Source organism: Brachycentrus maculatus, unplaced genomic scaffold (genome assembly GCF_059751285.1).
Source record: "Brachycentrus maculatus isolate JH-2025_06_01 unplaced genomic scaffold, ASM5975128v1 h1tg000306l, whole genome shotgun sequence".
In the NCBI taxonomy this organism is placed as follows: Eukaryota; Metazoa; Arthropoda; class Insecta; order Trichoptera; family Brachycentridae; genus Brachycentrus; species Brachycentrus maculatus.
The window spans coordinates 217066-239798 of NW_028281056.1; the positions used below are offsets into that span (position 1 = coordinate 217066).

The following is a 22733-nucleotide window of genomic DNA, read 5'->3' on the forward strand; positions in this document are numbered from 1 at the left end:
TAGAAAATATGCGTAATCAAATGAAACATTGTTTTTAAATTTCAAAGCGATCTGTGAATAACTTCAGTAGATTAAAATTTTTGAACAAACAAATCGTATTTGTATTTCTCAATTGATTATTTTACTCCTAGTGAGATGTTGGTTCATTGATTCGTCAGTCACTTTGTGGTAAAATCTATCACTTTTTAAATTTAAGTTTTACTTGGTAAATTAATTATTTCTTAAAGCCCAGTATTCGTTTAATCACAACTTTGTTTTCTCTGAATCCCGGTAACATTTTACATAAATGATTTTTTCCTACTGCATCGTTTTTTCATTAAAAAATAAGTTTTCATTCAAAAGAAATATATAGTTTTGAAAAGAAAAGAGTTATTGAAAGGTAAGGAGTTAAAAAAATATGTAAAAATATTTTATTCATATTTATTCTTAAAAACAAAAAATATCCAATTATCAAAGCGTCAGTACATGACCAACCCTGAGCGTGGCGGAACGCATTCTGATTTGAGTGCTTGAGAGGAGCTTGAGATTTAAGCCTCAATGATGCGGAATGCATCGAAACACGTGTCATGGTAGATTTTAAGAATAAGTGGTATTTACCATTGAAAACTCAAATTAAATGTTGACATTTTTGACACTGTTTTTTCTGTATTGTATCGATAATATATATTGCCGATGTCAAAGTTTCGTACCGCATTTTAGAACCTAGTTACATCGGCTGACAAGTCAGTCAATTTTATTTTTTATTAATATCTCAGCGTATTCATAAAGCTTACGACTTGTCATTGGTTGGTAAGTGATCACTTTACGTACTGTGTAACATTCGCCATCCTACCCATCATTAACAACTACTTCTAATGTGTTTCCATTTCTATTACATTTATGAATGATGTTCGTGAAATTGATAAATGTGAAAATATCTGGAAAACCAAGGCACTTTTACTGAGATCATATTTAAATTTTTTGGTGAATCATGGGCTGGCTTAACACCGCTTAAAGGGAATACCTTGGATTATGGGACACCCTGTGTCTATATGTGAACACAGAATAGTTTTAACTCCTGTTCTCAGTCTCAGAACTTTACGGAGCTATCATCAGATGCTAAATACATATGCCACTGTGGTCATAAACTAACTAGATAAAAATGTTTGAATTGTATTATTTCATTTGTCTTATTTAGTAAAAAACGTCGGCCGCAAAGGACACTTTGATAAGGAGCATTATCAAATACACTGGGTCATATTTTAAGGCCCGTTTCCACTAATCACTAAAATATCTCTAAGCCAGATACGTCAAAGCAACTATATTAGTTTTATTTAATACTAAATGTTAGTTTGTTAACCGATTATTTCAAAATGTGAGGTGAAAAATATGAGTACAATTTATTAATGTCCACCTTATATTTTAATAGGTGCTTTCAGGACAGAATTGATGTACTTTTTCGTTAGCGTGTTCCCTCTCTCTGTCTAGCATTAAATATTTTTGGCACAGGGTTAGCACAATAGTGCGGAAAAAAGTCGCGTATCACGTACGCTCATATGTGTGGGGTGGTTAAATTATAAAAAAATCTTTTTGCTTTTTGACGTAAATAAAATAAATAAAATTAAAATAAAACTTTAATGTACACTACGTTATAAAATAAGATTGCAGTATGTAACTATTACGAGCATTGTGCATAATTGTCACGTGTTTTATGACTGATAATTACTCATAGTTAAATGACTTCTATAAATACATTCGGATATACGTACGTAATATTTATAATATAATTAAAATAATTGTTGCCATCACATTGTAGTTTACATGTGTAAATTTTCATCGACAATGCATTTGCAGTAATATGCTGAGATTTTTATAAAATTATAATGCTTAATTTTGCCAGATATGCTGTTCGTATTCCAATCCATGCAATGAAATTAATAGGTACTTGTATAATTTGAAATGAAACAATTTCTATACCTACATAAATGAATGCCTTAAAACAATGAAGAAGATATTATATAAATAGAGAAAAATATACTATTTCACTGTGGTGTTTTAAAATGATACGGAATGCATCGACAAACGTGTCGTAATACATTTAAGAAATTATAATATTTAGAAAGTATAACTAAAAAAAAAAAATAAGTATTATATTTGTACCAATCATTGTTCGAACAGTCAAGGCTTCTGAACGATTAAAAAGTCCCTTCATCGATCTATATAAATAAATATGTAAATTATCGTTTGTTAAAATCTCAAATTTCCTTAAGTTATCTATCAATTGCTTTGAAATTTTGACATAACGTTGCATTCGAATGAAGTTTTAAACATATTATTTTGTTTGAAAAATGTATTTTTAGATTGCAATAACAACGCCATATGTTAAACGTGACAGCAACATACGCAATTCAAAACATTTCTCATGGTAGACAGCGTGCTTCTTGATAGCCGCGATTCTCAATATTTTCGATCACATTGTTGTTACATGGATTTTTAGTATTTTCTTTTAAAATTAAATATATTCCAAATGTCTGTGCTTTATATTTTCTTATTTTCCATATAACTATACTGAGTCACAACAGCACGTGGCCTAGAAGAAATAGTTTTTATATAAATGTAAATATATTCTAACATAAATTGTACAGAAAAGCTTACGACTCTTGGCGTTACATTTTGGCAAGTGATTAGCCTGGAATTTGGCTACAGCAATGCTTATGAAGCAATTAAACATATTAGAAATGTGTGCTTTCTATTAATTAATTAATTTCCTATTCAACCATAAGTCACAGAAACATACGAGTATTAAATATGCATACTAAAATATAATGAAACCTCGCATAACGAGCATAATACGTTCCAGAATTTTACTTGTTAATCGAAACAATCGTTAAGTGAAACATTTTTTGTTTTTACTGACGCGTCCCGGCTCACAAAAGGGATCTGCCCTTTCCCTGTAAGTCGTTATGCGAAATGTCGCTGGTTAAGGGAGCAACTTTTCACATTTTTTGTGCTTGTTATTCGAATCACTCGTTATAAGAGGTTCCACTGTAGTATGAATCGTGTTATATGTTTCGAGATAAAATTGTTTATGGAAAATAAGCCGAGAACCATATCAAAGTGTAACGATGGAAAATAACTTCATACTTCTATCGTATGTAATATTAATCATATGCAGAACAAACGGCAGTAAAATGCATTGCAACTTGGTTATTTAAAAAACAATCTGCAATAACTCCGAGGATAATACCTACAAGTTAAAATTAAGGAGAGACGTGTGTCACATATCGTTCACTCCTTTCAACAACGTCATAAATCAAAAAACTTGATTTTTCAGGAGATCTTTTTTATAGGTTATAAATTTAATGAAATGTATTAAAAATTAAAATGAAGCCACTTATTTAACTTTTTACTGTGCAACAGATTTTTTTAGGTAAAACCTGAATGTTTTTTCTCCATTCGAAAAATATTTAGTACATTTAAAAAAATAATACATTTTCTTCAAATAATACATTTTCTTCAAAATGCAGAAACAACACTTTCTGCCCTGTATCGGGATAATGTTAAGTTAAAAATATGCCGCTTTTGCTGGGATATAGTACATTTTCTGGGCACAATGCGCAACTGAAAATTAACGATTTTTGATATATGACGTTGAAAGGAGTGACCGATATATGTACTCGTATTTCAATGTTGCTACGGGAAACTTAACCGTTTAAGTATGTTTATGTATTAAATGTTAAATCAAATAGATTTTTTGAGTATATTATATTCTTATAATGCTTAATTATCCTTTACATCCACATTGTCATATCACATGCTCCATCAAGAAAGCCGAGATAAGAGGCAGGGGTCTGAGATGAATCCTTAAACGCTAACAAGTGTGGGGGGTTTATGTCCTTGATACTCTTGTATAAGATAAACCCGCGGTTATCGTTAAGGCATATTAAAACGGAGATTGACTCTTTAAGACTTGTGTTTACATTATACTCGGTTTCATGTAAATATTTGGTTCAACATACAAACACCGTAATAGCCTGGGAGAAATATTCAGACTGTTTTATGATACCCAAAATATTATCATTTTTATTTTATATTTATCAGGTCAGGAGTCGGAATAATCGGCGTGTATGTATGAATGTGTAAGAGGCAAGGATTGTGTGCAAAGACAGATTTCTCTCTGCCCAATCCTACGGGGAAACGGCGTGATGGTTAGTTAGTTTAGTACCTAAGTTTTAAAGAAAATTGCAATAAAATACGAATGCCTGAATGATACGATCAGATTCACTCTCTTCCATTATCCATTTATGAATAGCAATGATATATTCTGAATATTATTCATATTTAAAGCATTTACTTTGTGGTCATTTTTACATATTTATTTTTTTACAAAAATGTTAATAATATTAGTATAAAACAACTCACCGTGAGTTGTTATAAAATCAAATATTAGACCTAATATCGCTTACATTTGTAAAAGCCAACAATTTCAGGTGTCATATTCATATAAATATACCAAAAGAAGTGCGTGATAGATATTACATAGATAGATGACAGATATTCTTTGATGTGTTTCTGTGTTTGGGATATTTTAGTTCTATAAACGTTACCATAAAGTGTGTTAGCAAATTAACGAAAAATAATTTCTGATAAGCTTTTTCAGCATGTATTAGAAAATAAGAATCAACCTCTGATAGAGACGGATAAAAGTGGTTCGATGATTTGGGGGCCACACGAGCTTAAGTACTCTCTTATGGTAAAAGACTTTTTTCATTTTGTGCTTGTAATTTTATATTCATAATACCTACTCTGTAATTTATACATATTTTTTTTATTTATTTAAACTTCATGTACAGAAAATAAAAAGTACATTGGCGGGCTTATTGCTAAAAAGCAATATCTTCCAACCGACCAAACACGGACTAGTGATATTGATCAAAACGTTTGATACCATATATAGCCGTTTGCAATCAGTGGGCAGATAGTACTTGAACATTTAAAAAAACATAAATTACAAATTGACATTTAAAAAGAAACATAAATTAACAAAAGACGATAATAAGGAGGGCAAAGGAAGAAGGGAGTTTAGGGAAGGAGGTAGAGGGAAGAGGTTTGATCGACAGTTTAGGATTCTAATGACAGATAGTAATGTCTCAGACGTTTTTAAAAGTTAATACATATTATTGTCTGATGTAATAGATTTTATCAAAAAACTAAAAAACAATTATTAACAATTAGACAAAAAAGTATTCTAGGATTCTAATGATAAATAGGTAGAATCAGGTAGCAAGTTTAAGAAAGAGAGGAGGGGCGAGAGGAAGGCGTATATATTATTAATATATACGCCTTCAACGTAAATTTATACATCATAACATGATATATTATTTTATTTTAAATCAAATTGAATTGAAAAAGCCCACGGAATCTGAACCTACATGCTTTCCTTCAGCCTCTAAATTATTAATATTTCATTTATGTATTTTATTGGACGGAAAACAAAAGCTTGACTTAATTATAGGTATTATAATAATTTCTTTTTAAATCTGTAGCATTGAAATGAAATGTTAGAAATATCAATCTCTATTTATACTATACATGAGAAATTTCAGAAATACATAATTGATAAATCGCTGAAATAGACATAATACGATCATTCGCCCTTCAAAATCTAATATTGAGTTTTATTGTAGTAAAAATATTATTACATTACAAAGCTCTTTGTCTTAGGGTATATTTAGAAGCGATTGTTATAGCTCAAGTAATAGTTTATTTATAAAAGCACTATTATTTTATTCGAATTTCACTGGGCGAAGAGCAGCAAAATAACCCTTAATTGCTAAATATAATCCAAACAACGCTACCCTATCGGACTCTATCGATAATATTCTAAAATTAACCTTATTATGGTTGTCGGACGCCTCCGGCTTTCCGATACTGTCCCGCGTTTCAGCCGATAGTCCCAAATATCCCAAATTGATGGTGACACAAACTTTGGGATATGTGATACTCCCAGTTTTCTTTTTCACGTGTTTTGTCTCATGTGTATTTGATCTCACTTTTATTTAGATTGGAGCACATAATACAATTTGAGTAACTTTTTTCTAATTTATATAACATAAAAAATTTTCATGACTCACACACACACACACACAAACACACACAAAAACACACATACACACACATGTATACACCCACCCACACACACAGCCACACACACACATCCATACACACACATAACATACTCATAGACACACACATAAATACATACACATACACACAGACACACACATATACACATACAGAGTACATATATACACAGACACACACACACACATATACATATACACACACGCAGACCCACAGTCATACATATAAACACACACACACACATACACATACACACACATACACACACACACACATACACACACACATACACACATACACACATACACACACACTCACATACTCACATACTCATATAAATACACATATACACAAACACACATATAAATACATACACATACACGCAGACACACACATATACACATATACACAGAGACACATATACACAGACACACATATATACATATACACACACGCAGACCCACAGTCATACATATACTCACAGACACATATGTATACACATATTATTTCCTATATGTAAGAGCGTGTGTCATGCACCTATGATAATTTACCTTAAGCTTATATTTTAAATTAATGATAATAAAAGAACAAAAGCAACTAATAACTTAGGAGTAATATTTTTTATTGGTGAACAGCAATCACCATCTGCTATAATTTTATTTTAATACCAATTTTCCACACACAAGTTGTTTGACCTACATTACTTCTCATTATTTTTTCAACATGGCTATATGTAATCTACATTAGGTACAGGTTTTAAAACATAAATAAAACTTTAAAAAATATGCCGCAGAACTATATTTATTAATATAGTAGAGTATTTGACGATGGTTTTTAAAATCTTCATTTTCTTTTTACATATTACAAAAACAAGTACAATACATGTTAAAACATAACTTTTGTATTTTTCTTTTAAACACAAATAATTCCATTTCAGAGCATCTTAAATGTGTCCAAATCCATGATCACAAAACTCAACCACAGACGCTGCTGAGAACTCATAAAGTGTAATCCTGGCATTAAGGTACTATGCATGAGATTGCAGGTTCGTTTTCTAGCTGATTTACATCTAAAAAATGTTTTAAACGGTAATATTTAAAATGTCACCCAGGGCTGGAGCCTGAAGCGTCAAACTGTATGATTTATCTCTTTGAATCCAGCGCTAGTAACTAAAAATGGCTCGGACAGTTGATTTGAGTCACGGTCCGCTTGTGAGCGCCTCCCTCCATGTGGAACGGTCCTAGACATTAATATGAACACAAACGTTAATATTTTCATTTCATCTTAACATCTCAACATAGACGAAGAAGAATATGAAAGTTTGGGTATTAAAAGGGCTTAATATCTGTCAAAGGCTGGTTAGATGATCACTTTACACACGTATAATATTCACCATGCTAGCCATGATTGACAACCACACTACTCAAATTCTTGGAAGTTCTTTATATAAATGAACCAATTTTGAAACATTGTTCTTGAATCACTAGAACTTCACGAGAGACATCTATTGGTGAGATGATCTTCATCTTTGAAGAGATGTCAAAAAATAGCATGAAAAATACTCCTATAATTAAAAATAATCCAGATTTGTAAACAAGTATTTGGACACACTAAAAATGTTGTAACTGAAACAATTGAAACTGCGACGCTAAGAGTCGATACATCAATTCTTAGCACTCTTACGATTCACAAAGCTAAAACTTTAAGTCACAGTCAATTTGATGTGTCTCTATTTTGCATATAAACGATGTGTGATATTGCGATGTACGTAGATATCATACGCTTTATTAAAATTAATCTCTAGTTACGACCAATATGATATATAATATCTAAATTAATCTACTTATAACCAGAAAGTTTCCATCTTGTTCTTATCCTTGTAACGTACTACTTGATACATTACACTAATTATCTAATTACTCGCTTCTCACTCCGAAAACACTTGCTTCATCAAGATCGTGGTGCGGTTCAATAATGTCAATTATATGTTCTATAAAGCTTAATATATAGTAAAGCCCAGTCATCGTATCTTAACTTCCAGCCGTGCTTAAGGGGGTATTCGCAAACACAGAAATTAATTACCGGCCGACCACCGGAGAGGTTACACGTCTCTTTACGCCGATTTTTTTTAAAGAATGTATATTGGATATATTTTTGTTTTTTAAGAATATATCGTAGTCGTACAGGAGAAAGTGACCAACTAACAAAACGTATAATCTTCAGGAGGGCCATTCAAGTCACTTTTACTTGGCAAGAAAATAATCATCAATGCAGTTAGTCATTTTTAACAAGTCAATATATTATACATCAAGTTTAAAATACTTTGGGATTTTTTCAGGGCAATGATCTCACGTTTTTGTAAAAAATGCACTTAGTCACTTTCTCCTGTATGACTACGATATGTAGAAAAAATGTTTTTATATAAAAAAAATTTAATTCCTTACCTTTCAACAACTCTTTTTTTTCAAAACCATATAATTATTTCGAAGAAAAACTTATTTTTTCCATACAAAAACGGTGTTTTAAGAAGAAAAAATAAAAAGTAAAATGTTATCTATATTAAGAGAAAATTAAGTTGCGACATAACGAATACTGTGCCTTAAAGCCAAGATCTCCAGCGATTAAATCACAACGCGTTCGGCCGCGCTGAGGGCTGGACAAATATTATGTAATGATCAAATTAATGACTAACTTTGGGTCACAATAGACCTAATATAAGGGATGCAAGATCCCTTGACCTCGCAAAAAAATGACTAACTTTCTATCACACGCTTCCCCGTAGGGGTAGGCAGAGAGGATAGAACGCCACTCATTTTAAAAATTTTGCAGTCGATCGTCTACCCAACTACGAAACGGCGCCGGTCTGTTTCGATACAACATTAGACTAACTCATAAATGCAATTTAATTAATTACAACTTATAAAAATAATATATTTCGTGATGTTTTTTTATGAGATCAGTGTATGTATGTTTCTAAGCATGTTTATGTCATGTGTAGTCAAAAATAATTTTAATGCTAGAATGTGAATATAAATGAACGCCATAAAAAGAGCAAACCTATTAAGGCCCGCTATTACGCCAATTAGAAGGCACGCGATACGAGTACCTAATGACTATCCCCAACACTTTCAGCCCGATCGATTCGGACTTAAAAAAATCGCTTTCATTTTCATTCTCATAAATGCAATATTTATATGTTATATTCTCTTTACATTATAAAAACAGGAAATTGTAAAAGGAAAACACATTTTTTACCACTTGATTTTATTTTATTATGACGACTAGTTTTGGAAGCTATGCTTCCATCTTCAGGTCTAAATATAAATTATGTTTATATTTGGACTTGAAGATGGAAGCATAGCTTCCGAAACTAGTCGTACAATATGAAACAATATTTTGAAATTACATTTTCATCATGTCTTACCACAAAAATGCCGAAACAATAAATTAAATAAAAAGAGGAGTTCGAGGCAACGATTCGATAATCGATAATTGGATGAGAATTGAGACTGAAATTTCAGGGACGCGTCACGTTTATCAAGCATATTTGTTACATGAGAGAGAAGAAAGATTTAACATAGGAGAAAGTGAGTTATACATTCCGACTTGTGGGTAGGTGCTTCGTCAGTGTATAGTACTGTTTTGGTTCCGTAATTAATGTCTCGAACAGTTAGTTCCTAGGTATGATTCCACTCTGCCACAATTTGATTCCTATTTTCAAAAGCGAGTCGCTTATCTCAACCTGAAAAAAGCGATTGAATTTGAATACTTCTTTTTATCATAAATATTTTATTTGCTTGCATAGAAAAACAAACTAATATTTTTGAAATTATAAAAATAAAATTATAAAAATTATAAATCTTAAATTGTAAATTGTAAATTATAAATTATAAATTATAAATTATAAATTATAAATTATAAATTATAAATTACAAATTATAAATTATAAATTATAAATTATAAATTATAAATTATAAATTATAAATTATAAATTATAAAGAATAAATTATAAACTATAAATTATAAATTATAAATTATAAATCATAAATTATAAATATACTCGTACCTTGTATTTCAAATACTTGAAAGTGGTCAGGTCACGAGTCGGAATAATCAGGTATGTATGAGGAAATACGTGAATGTGAAAAAGGCGAATATTGTTTACAAAGACTGATTGGGCTGACTTTCTATTCTCTCTGCCTATCAAGTTATTTTTTTTATTATCATACGATCACAATATGTCTTAAAAATAATTCATCAAAAACGCAGAAAATTCATTTGAAATATTTATTTTTAATAATTGTTTTACCCAGTAAATACCACTATTTATTAAGTATTTACGAATAATGGTATTTACTAAGTAAAAAATTAATTGCAAATGGATAGATTTTACCACAAAGTGACTGCCGAATCAATTAATGAAATTATTTATTTTTAGTTTGTATATACTACTGTCTCATACAAAATGCTATTTCTATGACTTATCTTATAATAGTACTCGCAGAATTTAATTTACGACGCAGTCTTTTCATTTTGCCAACATGTATAATGTTGGCACAGATGAGGTAAGAAAATGTTAATTTCATGAAATCGGTGACATTTGGTGACTACTGAGAAAACTTGTTGAAATGCAGACGTAATATGTAAGAAGAATAAAAAAATGGAAAAAATATAGAAAACCCATTTTGAGCCGGTATAAATAACATTTGTATGACAATAAAATGTGTAGGCGATCTACGTTTATATTATTATTTTGACATCTCATCAAAGATGAAGAAGAATATGGAAGTCTGGGCATTTACGGGGCTGACGACCGTCATAGGCTGGTTTAAAAGATCACTTTACACACGTGTAACATTCACCAATTCTACCCATTATTGACTACCACACTACCCAAATTCTTGGAAATTCTATATATATGAACCAATTTTGAAACATTGTTCTTGAATTGGTACTAGAACTTCACCAGAGACATCAGGTGAGATGAAAGGAAGCTTTTTTATTGAGCAGAAACGCTTATATTAGTCGAAATAATAATATGAAAAATAACGCCTGTAATTGGAGATAATCCAGATTTGTGAACAAGTATTTGGGCACACTCAAAATGTTGGTTTAAGTTTAATCTGTTATGTCAAAATCTAAGTGATGTTATTAAGTGGAATGCAGTGAAATCTCGATGTAACGAATTTTCTTTTATATCTGCTCTAGTACCATTCAATGAAAAATATACTTCTACGTAACAACCAGAGCAAATAAAATAACCGCTGTATACTGAATGGAGTAATGTACAAACGAGCTCGTCTTCCTCTCGAGTCTTAACACTTATCCGCACCCAATGGTGAATAGGGCACTGCAACGTATTGATGACGCAGTGTTTTCTTGATCGTTGCTTTTATTAAGGCAAGGTGATCACTCCTGCGCTCCAGGGACCAGTCCAGGGTAATGTCAAATACATATTAGAGTGTAAAATCGATCCCGGGACCTATTTACGATGTGTTTACTGTATTATTTCCCATACTACACAAATTTATCGTTTTTAACAAAATTGAATCCCATAAAATACGTTGCAAAGAGGTCAGCAAATAAGAGTGTTGATCCCAATACAACAAACCACTCGATATACCAAATTTTATCAAAACCCCTTGAGATTCATTATATCGAGGTTCCACTGTATGTACATATATCATAATTGTACTGACTTTTCTACGTCAACAAAGTTACAAAATTATCAACACTTTGTGAGCACAAATTTTTGACAGTATCAAAAACGACGTTAGCTTTTTGTTAATTTTTCTTTTTTCTTTTTTATTTTGTGTTTTAGTTAGATTTGTATAATCGTTGGTAAAAGGGTTAAGAAACATTATAATTAGAATGTGTACTTGAATTAATTTAATGGTTTTGGTGTTAATGAACATTTATTCAAACTAGATGAATCTAAAAATATACATTCCTAATATACTAAATTTACGATCTAACATTGTATTGCGTTCATTATAATAAAGATTGAAAATAATTCGACTAACCAACACATTGTATTTAAAAAAAATGTTTTTCGCAGATACTTTGGGGCACATTTTATAAACTTTATAAAATTAAACAACTTTAATTTAACCACTTTTTTATTATTAGTACACTTTAACCTATCGGTTTCGACAAGAACGTTGTCATCATCAGGGTTTATTAAATTCTAAAACATTAAAACACATTGTATTTTTTTCTTGAATGTTTTTCGCAAATACTTTGTGGCACATTTTATAAACTTTATAAAATTAAACAACTTTGTTTTAACCACTTTTTTATTATGAGTACATTTTAACCTAGCGGTTTCAACAAGAACGTTGTCATCATCAGGGTTTATTAAATTCTAAAACATTAAAACACATTGTATTTTTTTTAAATGTTTTTTGCAGATACTTTGCGGCACATTTTATAAACTTTATAAAATTAAACAACTTTATTTTAACCACTTTTTTATTATTAGTACACTTTAACCTATCGGTTTCGACAAGAACGTTGTCATCATCAGGGTTTATTAAATTCTAAAACATTAAAACACATTGTATTTTTTTTAAATGTTTTTTGCAGATACTTTGCGGCACATTTTATAAACTTTATAAAATTAAACAACTTTATTTTAACCACTTTTTTATTATTAGTACACTTTAACCTATCGGTTTCGACAAGAACGTTGTCATCATCAGGGTTTATTAAATTCTAAAACATTAAAACACATTGTATTTTTTTTAAATGTTTTTTGCAGATACTTTGCGGCACATTTTATAAACTTTATAAAATTAAACAACTTTATTTTAACCACTTTTTTATTATTAGTACACTTTAACCTATCGGTTTCGACAAGAACGTTGTCATCATCAGGGTTTATTAAATTCTAAAACATTAAAACACATTGTATTTTTTTTAAATGTTTTTTGCAGATACTTTGCGGCACATTTTATAAACTTTATAAAATTAAACAACTTTATTTTAACCACTTTTTTATTATTAGTACACTTTAACCTATCGGTTTCGACAAGAACGTTGTCATCATCAGGGTTTATTAAATTCTAAAACATTAAAACACATTGTATTTTTTTCTTAAATGTTTTTCGCAGATACTTTGTGGCACATTTTATAAACTTTATAAAATTAAACAACTTTGTTTTAACCACTTTTTTATTATTAGTACATTTAAACCTAGCAGTTTCAACAAGAACGTTGTCATCATCAGGGTTTATAAAATTATAAAACATTAAAAACGTTAAAATACTCCACACACTCCGTAAAAAATCCTAAATGTTATTCTTATTATGCATTGCATAGCAACCCCAAATAACAACTAATGGAATCACCCAAAAATAGTATGAAGCCACGCACGCATACGTAAAGTGGAGAATACACACAAAAACCTACTGTGCGGAATTTTTAGGAACAGAAATTGGAAAAATATCAAAAATAGGACTGTCACTTAAATTTAATTGATTGTTGATAATATTATAATTTCGTTTTTTGGCTTTTTTAATTTCCGAAATCTCTAAATTATGCAATGAGTTTAAAAATTTCTGTACGTTGTATGGTGTGGATATAAAAGTTGAAATGCGCCACAACAGTCATCAATATCAATTCAACCCGCCAAATAAAACGACATTATCGGTAATACAAACAATCAAACTATATTGGACGCTGATTAGATTCAATCAACACCATGCTAACAAAAAGAGCAACGCTCATATAATTTGTATTTATATTTTATTGATAGTAATCACGTATTTTATTTAATTAAAAAAATACCGTTTATTATTCAAAATTCATTTATCTTTGATTTTAACAATAAATAAAAATAAAAATTTAAAAAATCTAGTTACATTAATTTAAAAAATGTATATTTTATATAAAATACGACGTTAATATTTTACGTTTTTAACAATATTTTGATAGATTATTGTCATTATTTGGAGATAGATTGGACTGGCGTTCTCTCTGCCTATGCCTGGAGCGAAGCGACTTGATAGTTTGTTAGTTAATCGTTTTTTGGATCCTTATTTACATTTTTACCATACTTTTACTTACATTTTTTTTTAAATCTTTTGATTTTTTTTTTCAAAAAGAGGAAATCTATTATTATTATTATTATTAAGAGAATTATTCATTATCACGCCGCTTTCCCGCGGTTATTTCATATTTATTGTTTCTAAGACCTTTTCTTTTTATTTATTTTTTTATTTATATAATAAATTAACATTTTTATTTATAACATGATACATTTGAAATATTTATACATATGGAGAACTTTTATATTTCGATTCGCTGTGTCTCTCCATAAAAGAGACTGTGCTCTTGTGCTTGGAGAGGGACTTACACTCGTGGTTTAATGTTATATAATTAAAGATATAATAGTCTTTTTTTGTATATTTTTTCAAGATTTAAATGTGTAGAGCTTTAATTTTTTCTGAAGTATTTTTATATCATCTATTTTTTTATTTCTTTAGGGAGTTTATTGAAATGTTTGATTGCCAAATATTTGTAGTTTTGCTGATTAAAGTATTTTATAATAATAATAATAATAACTCTTTATTCCAGCTTGACTAAGTGGTGGGTGCAATACTTAGTCAGCCATATATGTTTTACAACATTTTTTTATACAATGAAATTAAATTTTAAAAAATACATGTTTTTTTTACCAATTGAGTATTATATTGTTACAACTAGTTTCGGAAGCCACAGATACTTCCATATAAGCATCTGTAGCATCCGAAAATGAATTCTAAATAATAAAAAAAACTGTTTTTTTTTCATTTAGAATTCACTGAAACTTTACATTAAACGTTTTCAATTAAAAATCTCGGCAGCATTCATTATATTATATTGTCATTCTACCAACACCCCCTCAATTATTTATTTATTATGTGCAAAATTATTATCTGCTAATTGTGAAGATTATTCACTTCACTCGGTTCCTCAAAAGACACTTCATATCTTTAAAATACACATATATGTACATTGTATGAAAAGAAGAGAGAATATAATATAATATATCTTGGCTTGATGCCAGGCGCCAAGAGTTCAATTTCTCAAACATATTCAAAATTACTCAGTTATAAGGGGGAAATCCATAAATTCCAATTCATTTGTATTTCATCAGAAGATATTCGATTCTAAAAAATTCTGTCACAAATATAAGAATTTTTGCTTTGTTTTAAAGTTTCGTAGCCAGACTGGTAATGTAACTTTAAATTTTATCAGAGTTTCTGCTCAATAAAAAGCTTCTTTCATCTCACTATAGATGTCTCTAGTGAAATTCTAGTGAATTCAAGCCCTTTGTTTCGAATTTGAACAGTTTATTAATATAAAGAAGTTCCAAGAATTTGAGGTATGATATTATGGGTAGAATTTGTTAATGTTGCCTAAAAAAATAATTTTAATGTTACCTACGAAAGAATGAATTTTTAATGTTACTTAAACCAGCCTATGACGGTCGTAAGCCCCGTAATTTCCCAGACTTACATATTCTACTTCATCAATGTTGATTTTTTGTAATTCATATTTATTACTCAATTTACTTAATGTGTATTACTCTTTATATTTTACTGAAAATACTAGTGATAAATGTTGAGAAGGTACAGTAATATATACATATTTTATTGTATATTTTAAATATTATGATACGGAAAATAATGGAAAGTACGAGGAAATCGTGATATTTTTATATTGTGTTTTTTTTTGCTTACATTTTTATGTAAGGATAAAATAACGAATACAAATGAAAATTAAATAAATATTGTAAAAATTAAATAAAAAAATTTAAGAAGAAGATATTTAGAAGGGTGAATAAATTGCTTATAAAGTTTTTTGTTTGCCACGGAAAACTATGTATTAAAACATCATATTTTAGTAATCTTTTAATGACGCATGGAAAAGCTCTACACAATACATGTTAATTAAACAAAAACCAATTAAAACTATTTTTTCAATTGCCGAAAGTCTATTTGATGATTAGCATGATAACTTCAGAGATTATATTAATGACTAAACATAAAAGCTTTTGACGAAAGTAAATTTAATCATCATAACTTTGAACCATTTCCCTTCATTCCCCAACTATTTAGCAATTTGTATCTTAAAAGTTTAGTATAATTATTTTCAAGTAAAACAACTGGCCATTTTTAAAATGCCTTTTATTAGGTACGTCACATGTTTACATTTCATATAGGTTAGTATTACTAAACACTATTAAATGCTCAAAATTTACTCTTAATAACTTTGAATGAAAGATGGAAGATTTTAGCAAATAATTTAAAGTTGTAGAAACAAAATCGTAGAAATAATAAACTTGACATATTCTTAGAAACCAAATTTATTTTTGACGAGACTTATCATTCAGGTTTTCATCGTTGCTTTGTCAGAAAAAACGAGTCATTCATTTTTGTCTGATTAATATTTTCATAATAGAACATCTTTCAGTTCGAGAGTTCTACGCCGAATTTGGACGAAAAATTAGTCGAAAGTTATCGAATTTTTGATATCTCATAGATGAAGAAGAATATGGAAGTCTGGTCATTTACAGGGCTTACGACCTTCAAAGCCTGGTTTAAGTTATCACTTTGCAATCGTGAAACATTGACCAATTTCACCCATGATTGACAACCACACTATTAAAATTCTTGGAAGTGTTTATATGATCCAATTTTGGTACATTGCACAAGAATACTCGAAACACAGTGTGCGACACTTCACTAGAGACATCTAAGGTGGGATAAGTGATGCTTTTTTATAAAGCAGAAACTCTTTCATTTGTATGTGAGGTCCGAATCCTGGATTATATTCATATACTTGAGGTTTCTCAAGTAACAGAACGAGGACGACCGAAAAAGACACGATCAGATCAATCAGTACCTAAAATCCGGTGGTGTCAAAAGCCTTCGTAATCGGAGGGCATATATGACTAGATGTAGGGATGTGAAGGAGGCGAGGAGTATATGTCGGGACAGAACAGTGTGGCGTTCCATCCTTTATGCCAACCCCCGCGGGGAAACGGCGTGATGGTAGTAGTTCTCAAGTATGTTATATGAAAATAATCGATTCGGACCAAACATCGTTTTCATTATTATTAAGCTTATAATTTGACCTGTTAATTTATTTACAACATTTCGAGTGTGTCCAAATACTTGATCACAAATCTGAATTTTCTCCAATTAGGAGTTGTTTTTTGGCATCTCTACATAGATGTAGAAAAATATGGAAATCTGGGCACATACATAAACCTGACATTCCAAGAAACCAAATTTATTTTTGACAAAACTAATCACTGACCGATTCATCGTTGCCATATTGTCAGAAAAAACGAGTCATTCATTTTTGGCTGACTAATATTTTCATAATAGAATATCTTTCAGTTCCATACTTTTACACCGAATTTGGACCGAAAAATAGTCAAAGTTATCGAATCCGATTACAACGTATTCAGTTATTTTTCCATACGTTTTGTTTATACGGGTTTATCTCAGATAATTCTGCAATCGCGGCTTCGTATTATCTTATGTTTATTCAATGACTCTCGGCGGTATTATTAGGTACAATAGTGAAGCAGATGGAATAGAACTGCTTTCTATGTAAGATAATCTCATACGTTTGTATAGGTATATGGGTGGTTAAGCCGATTACACACTAGATACTTTAGAAACCAATATCTTACTCCAATGCGCCACTTAGTGGTATAATACATTAGTTTTCTTCATACGATTTTTTTTTAAAAATTAACACTTAGATAATACAACTTAATGAGTTTTATTTCATAACACACGACTAGTTTCGAAAACTACCAAACGTTTTCATGTACAGGTGAAAAGTAAAAGTAACGAGCAAAAAATTTTAATGAATACAGGGTGTCCCATAATCCAACGTATTCCTTTTAGAGTGTGTTAGGCCAGCTTATGACTCGCCAAAAAATGAAAATATGACCTCAGTAAAAGTGCCTTAGTTTTCGAGATATTTCCACTGTTTTGAATTTCTCGAAAATCCACCACTTAGATCAGTTTTTTGAGTGCTAATTCTTCAAATTTCCATATTTTAGGATTCTAATTTTTGTTTAAAATTAATAAACATACACTGTGTAAGGTTTATTTAGGTTTAGTGTTTATTCTCAATATTATTCATATTTAAAGCATTTACTTTGTAGTAAGTCATTTTTACTTTTATATTTTTTACAAAAATTTTAGTTATATCAGTATTTAACCACTCACCGAGATTTTTATTTGCCTACCGGTTTCGATACGTACCCGTCTCTTCGTCAGGACAATCATTATTGTTTCATTATTTTTTATTGATTTCATTGCTTCACAGGTATTGTGAAATGAAACTTATAAGAAACTTGTGCTTCCGTTTTATTTCATTTTTATTTAACCAGACTGTACCACAGAAACGCAAGGCAAGTACAGCTAGTTTTTATTTAAAAGAAAAGCTTATATAAAATAATACAGAAAAGGTTACGACTCTTGACATTATATGTTATCGAGTGGCAGCCCTGGAATTTAGCCACTGCGATTCTTTTGATCGCGTCTGAAAAGTGCTCAGCTGACTTCGGGTCAGGAGCCGATACTTGTGTATCGATCTCCCATCCGCAACATACTCGCAACATAACGATTCATGATCCGTGACGTCATTAAACCACAATGAACCCGATATCCCGCGCAAGATGGAGGAATCAACTCCGCGCCACTGGTATCCAATTACAAAAACATTTCATTTGATCGCCACTGTAATGCACGACGCAAAGTCACCAAACACCACAGTCTTGAAGAATAGAGATAATCACTCAGGAGGAACATCTAATTTAACATACTCAACCTATAAAGGATCGTACAAGACTTGTTTTGCGGTATAATCAATATTTTCTTTTGCAAAATTCACCTTCGTAAAAACGTTGTTTTCGTAAGTTGGTAACGAATGACGTCACATAAACGAATCCACACTACTAATATTACAGCTCTATAAAGCAGATACATTAAGGGATACGTCCCAAAACGCACCCGATTTCGCACACTTTTTGCACCGACGTTCGCACATTTCACCTTTAGGTTTAGAATAAAGATAAATGAATACAAATTATTATTTGTCATAATAATTTTCATTTGTGTAGCTCAACCAATTTTGCGGAATCTAATTGTTCACAAAAATATTTGTTTTGTTTTCGTCATCCATGTCACGGGTTTTTTTTTGCATACATAGACTACAAAATTGTACATTACTACTTCATTATTATTAGCTGTGATTATTTCCGAATGGATGTACTTCTACATCCGGATGTGTAATTCCTATTCCTACACTATTTCAGTCAGATAAAATTATCAAGAACTGCTCGTTAAAAAAATATTTATATTGCGACAATGAAATATTTAAAATTGAAACACAACATATCGAGTAAATATATAGTAAATAAATTATTAACTAATAAATTTTTAAAATCATGTCATCCAGTATGTAAAATAACCCGGTTAGGATCATGCATACATCCAAAGTGCATAAAAGGATTTCTGCCAAATAAAAGCTTTCTCTAACCAACCATACATGGTTCCCGTGCACTCAAACATGAAGCATTATAAAATTAATGATATTTGTAGGAGTTTAAAAAAAATGAGTAGCATCATTTCAATAATGGAAAAAAATAAATGTTACAAGTTTGTAAAGTGATCGCTTAGCCATCCTATGACAATTCATAAGCAAGGTAGGCAGAAAGAATAGAACGCCACATCGATTTGTCTTAACAAACACTTTGCCTCTTCCACGTTTATGTATGTTTCTCCTTATACATACCCCCCGATTATTCTGACTCCTTACCTTATCTTGTCTAGTATTTGAAATACAAAGTCACGACAAATTTTCCTCGGTATTCCTCTGCTTCGATTACCAACCACATTGGCATCATAAATTTGTTTAACTATTTTTAATTCACTCATTCTATTCGCATGCCCAAACCATCTCAAGATACATTTCCTTATTAATTTCTATATTCCTGAATAACTAACTAATCATCACGCCGCTTCTCGGCAGGGGTAGGCAGAGAGAATAGAATGCCACACAACTCTGTCTTTCCAAACGTTCTTCGCCTCTTCCACGTTCATGCATCTCTTCATACATACCTACCGATTAGTACAACTCCTGACCTGACCGCCTGAACAGATGTTAGAGAAGGAAACTGGTATCAACCTGAAAACAATGAATATTCCATATTTCATGGAACGAAATTTGTCATTTGATCACATGACATTACACAAAGATATACACTGACCGCAAATTCAATGGAACCATTATTGTTTGGTACTTGTATAAAACAAATAAACATAATGCTAAATTATGGTACGCACACTTACAGACAATTTGTATTGAAGTCACATATTTCCGGGTCCGTTGACTGATTCGGACGTTTTATGCAATATTAATCTGTTATATCTCTGCTAGGCCATAATATGACTGCCTCGTGACAATACGAATTAAAAATTACTGTTTCCTTCGTACGAAAACATGTCACAATATCATTTCAAACGTCAAAGATAAAAATCTACCTCCATTTGATTGCAATTTTAAACGTATTCTACACATAGGATTATTCCTATGAATATACATATTAGGTCGACCAGGAATCAAACCATTATTTTAAATTGTCGCATTAAAATTTATTTAAAAAAATATTGTTGTTAAAACTACTTAACATAATTGTCGTCATAATTGAAAACCTCCATATATTTTGTAAATTATTAATATCCCTTATATATAAACGTTAGTTACTAAACGCGTCATTGAAATGTTTAATAACTAACTAACTAACTAACCATCACGCCGCTTCCCCGCAGGAGTAGGCAGAGAGAATAGAGCGCCACACCACTCTGTCCTTGCAAACATTCTTCGCCTCTTCCACGTTCATGCATCTCCTCATACATACCCGCCGATTGTTACGACTCCTAACCTGACCACTTTCAAGTATTTGGCATACCTGATCGTGCCATGTTTTTCTCGGTCTTCCTCTGCTTCTTTTCCCGCTAACATTCGCCTCATAAATTTGTTTTACCGTTCTTTCCTCACTCATTCGTTCTACATGTCCAAACCATCCCAACACACCTTTCTTAATTTTATCGATAATGCTTATCTCAGCTTTGCATTCCTTCCTTATTTCACTATTCGCACATCTATCATGCATCGTTTTGTCACACATTCTTCTGAGAGATCGCATTTCGACTGCATTCAGTCTACTTTCATCCTTCTTTTGCCAACTCCATGTTTCACTTCCATACATTAGAGTTGGAACCAGGACTCCGTTGTGCACTGCCAGTTTAGCTTCCGCTGTTTAATAGGATTTATTATTATATGTTTAATACGATTTATTATTTAATAATAATCATTGCTTTTTCTTTGTTTCAGATTGCAGTTGTTTTCGGAAAGAAGATTACAATAATTAAATCTAGTGAAAAACAATTATCGTTGTTTTATAGTGTATAATTAGCATATAAAGCTAATCTTTGTAGAATCTTTAAAACTCTCAACCAATTTAACATGTAGGTAAAAACGAATACTTATCTCAAAATATTATTGTGTATATATATATATATATATATATATATATATATATATATATATATATATATATATATATATATATATATATATATATATATATATATATATATATATATATATATATATATATATATATTATATATATATATATATATATATATATATATATATATATATATATATTTATAAATATATATATTTATAAATATATATATATATATATATATATATATATATATATATATATATATATATATATATATATATATATATATATATATATATATATATATATATATATATATATATATATATATATATATATATATATATATATATATATATATATATATATATATATATATATATATATATATATATATATATATATATATATATATATATATATATATATATTTATATATATATATATATATATATATAGTTATAAATATATACATATTTTATAATTTTCCACACTTATATGTATTTATATCACAAAAATACATTTCAGACATTCTAGATACACCAAGTTATGATTTATTAAAAATTCAAAGAGTCTGTATTTTTATATGTAAAACTTATGAATACTTTCGTGAAAAAAACATCGTGTGTAAAAACCAGTTAGGTAAAGGTTGAGTACTAGTACAACTATTTCTTAAAATTTTATGTGACATGTGTTTCGATGCATTCACGTCATTTTCAAGCACCGTGAAAATGATGCAGAATGCATCGAAACACGTGTCACAATGATTTTAAGTTGTAGTGGTATTTAGCTAATAAAATATAAAGTGCAATGGATAAAATGACTGTCAAATCAATCAATCAGATCTCTACCGAACTGTTGTTTACGATATTTTGCCAAAAAGTTAATTAAAATCATACTACTTGATATTCGAATTATATAGTATGCATCCAATGTATTTGATTGTTTAGTCGTACTGTCGGTTTCACTTATTTAATTGTTATTTAAAAATATATATATTTAAAAACTAGCTGTACTCTAGGGACGTGCATCCCATATAGGCAGAAAAGCAGTGCCAATC

General features: G+C 30.1%; 1 protein-coding gene across 10 annotated transcripts in view; it reads left to right on the forward strand.

The window, feature by feature from the left end:
* Positions 1–22733, forward strand: part of Nhe2 (Na[+]/H[+] hydrogen exchanger 2) — a 182686-nt gene that overhangs the window by 15846 nt on the left and 144107 nt on the right. For 9 of the 10 annotated variants that reach the window (XM_088267800.1, XM_088267806.1, XM_088267802.1 and 6 more), the window contains exon 2: positions 21532–21665. The gene's annotated coding sequence lies outside the window, so the exon portion shown is untranslated. Of the gene's footprint in view, positions 1–21531; positions 21670–22733 lie in introns of all 10 variants that reach the window. The other variant, XM_088267801.1, reaches the window with a different exon arrangement.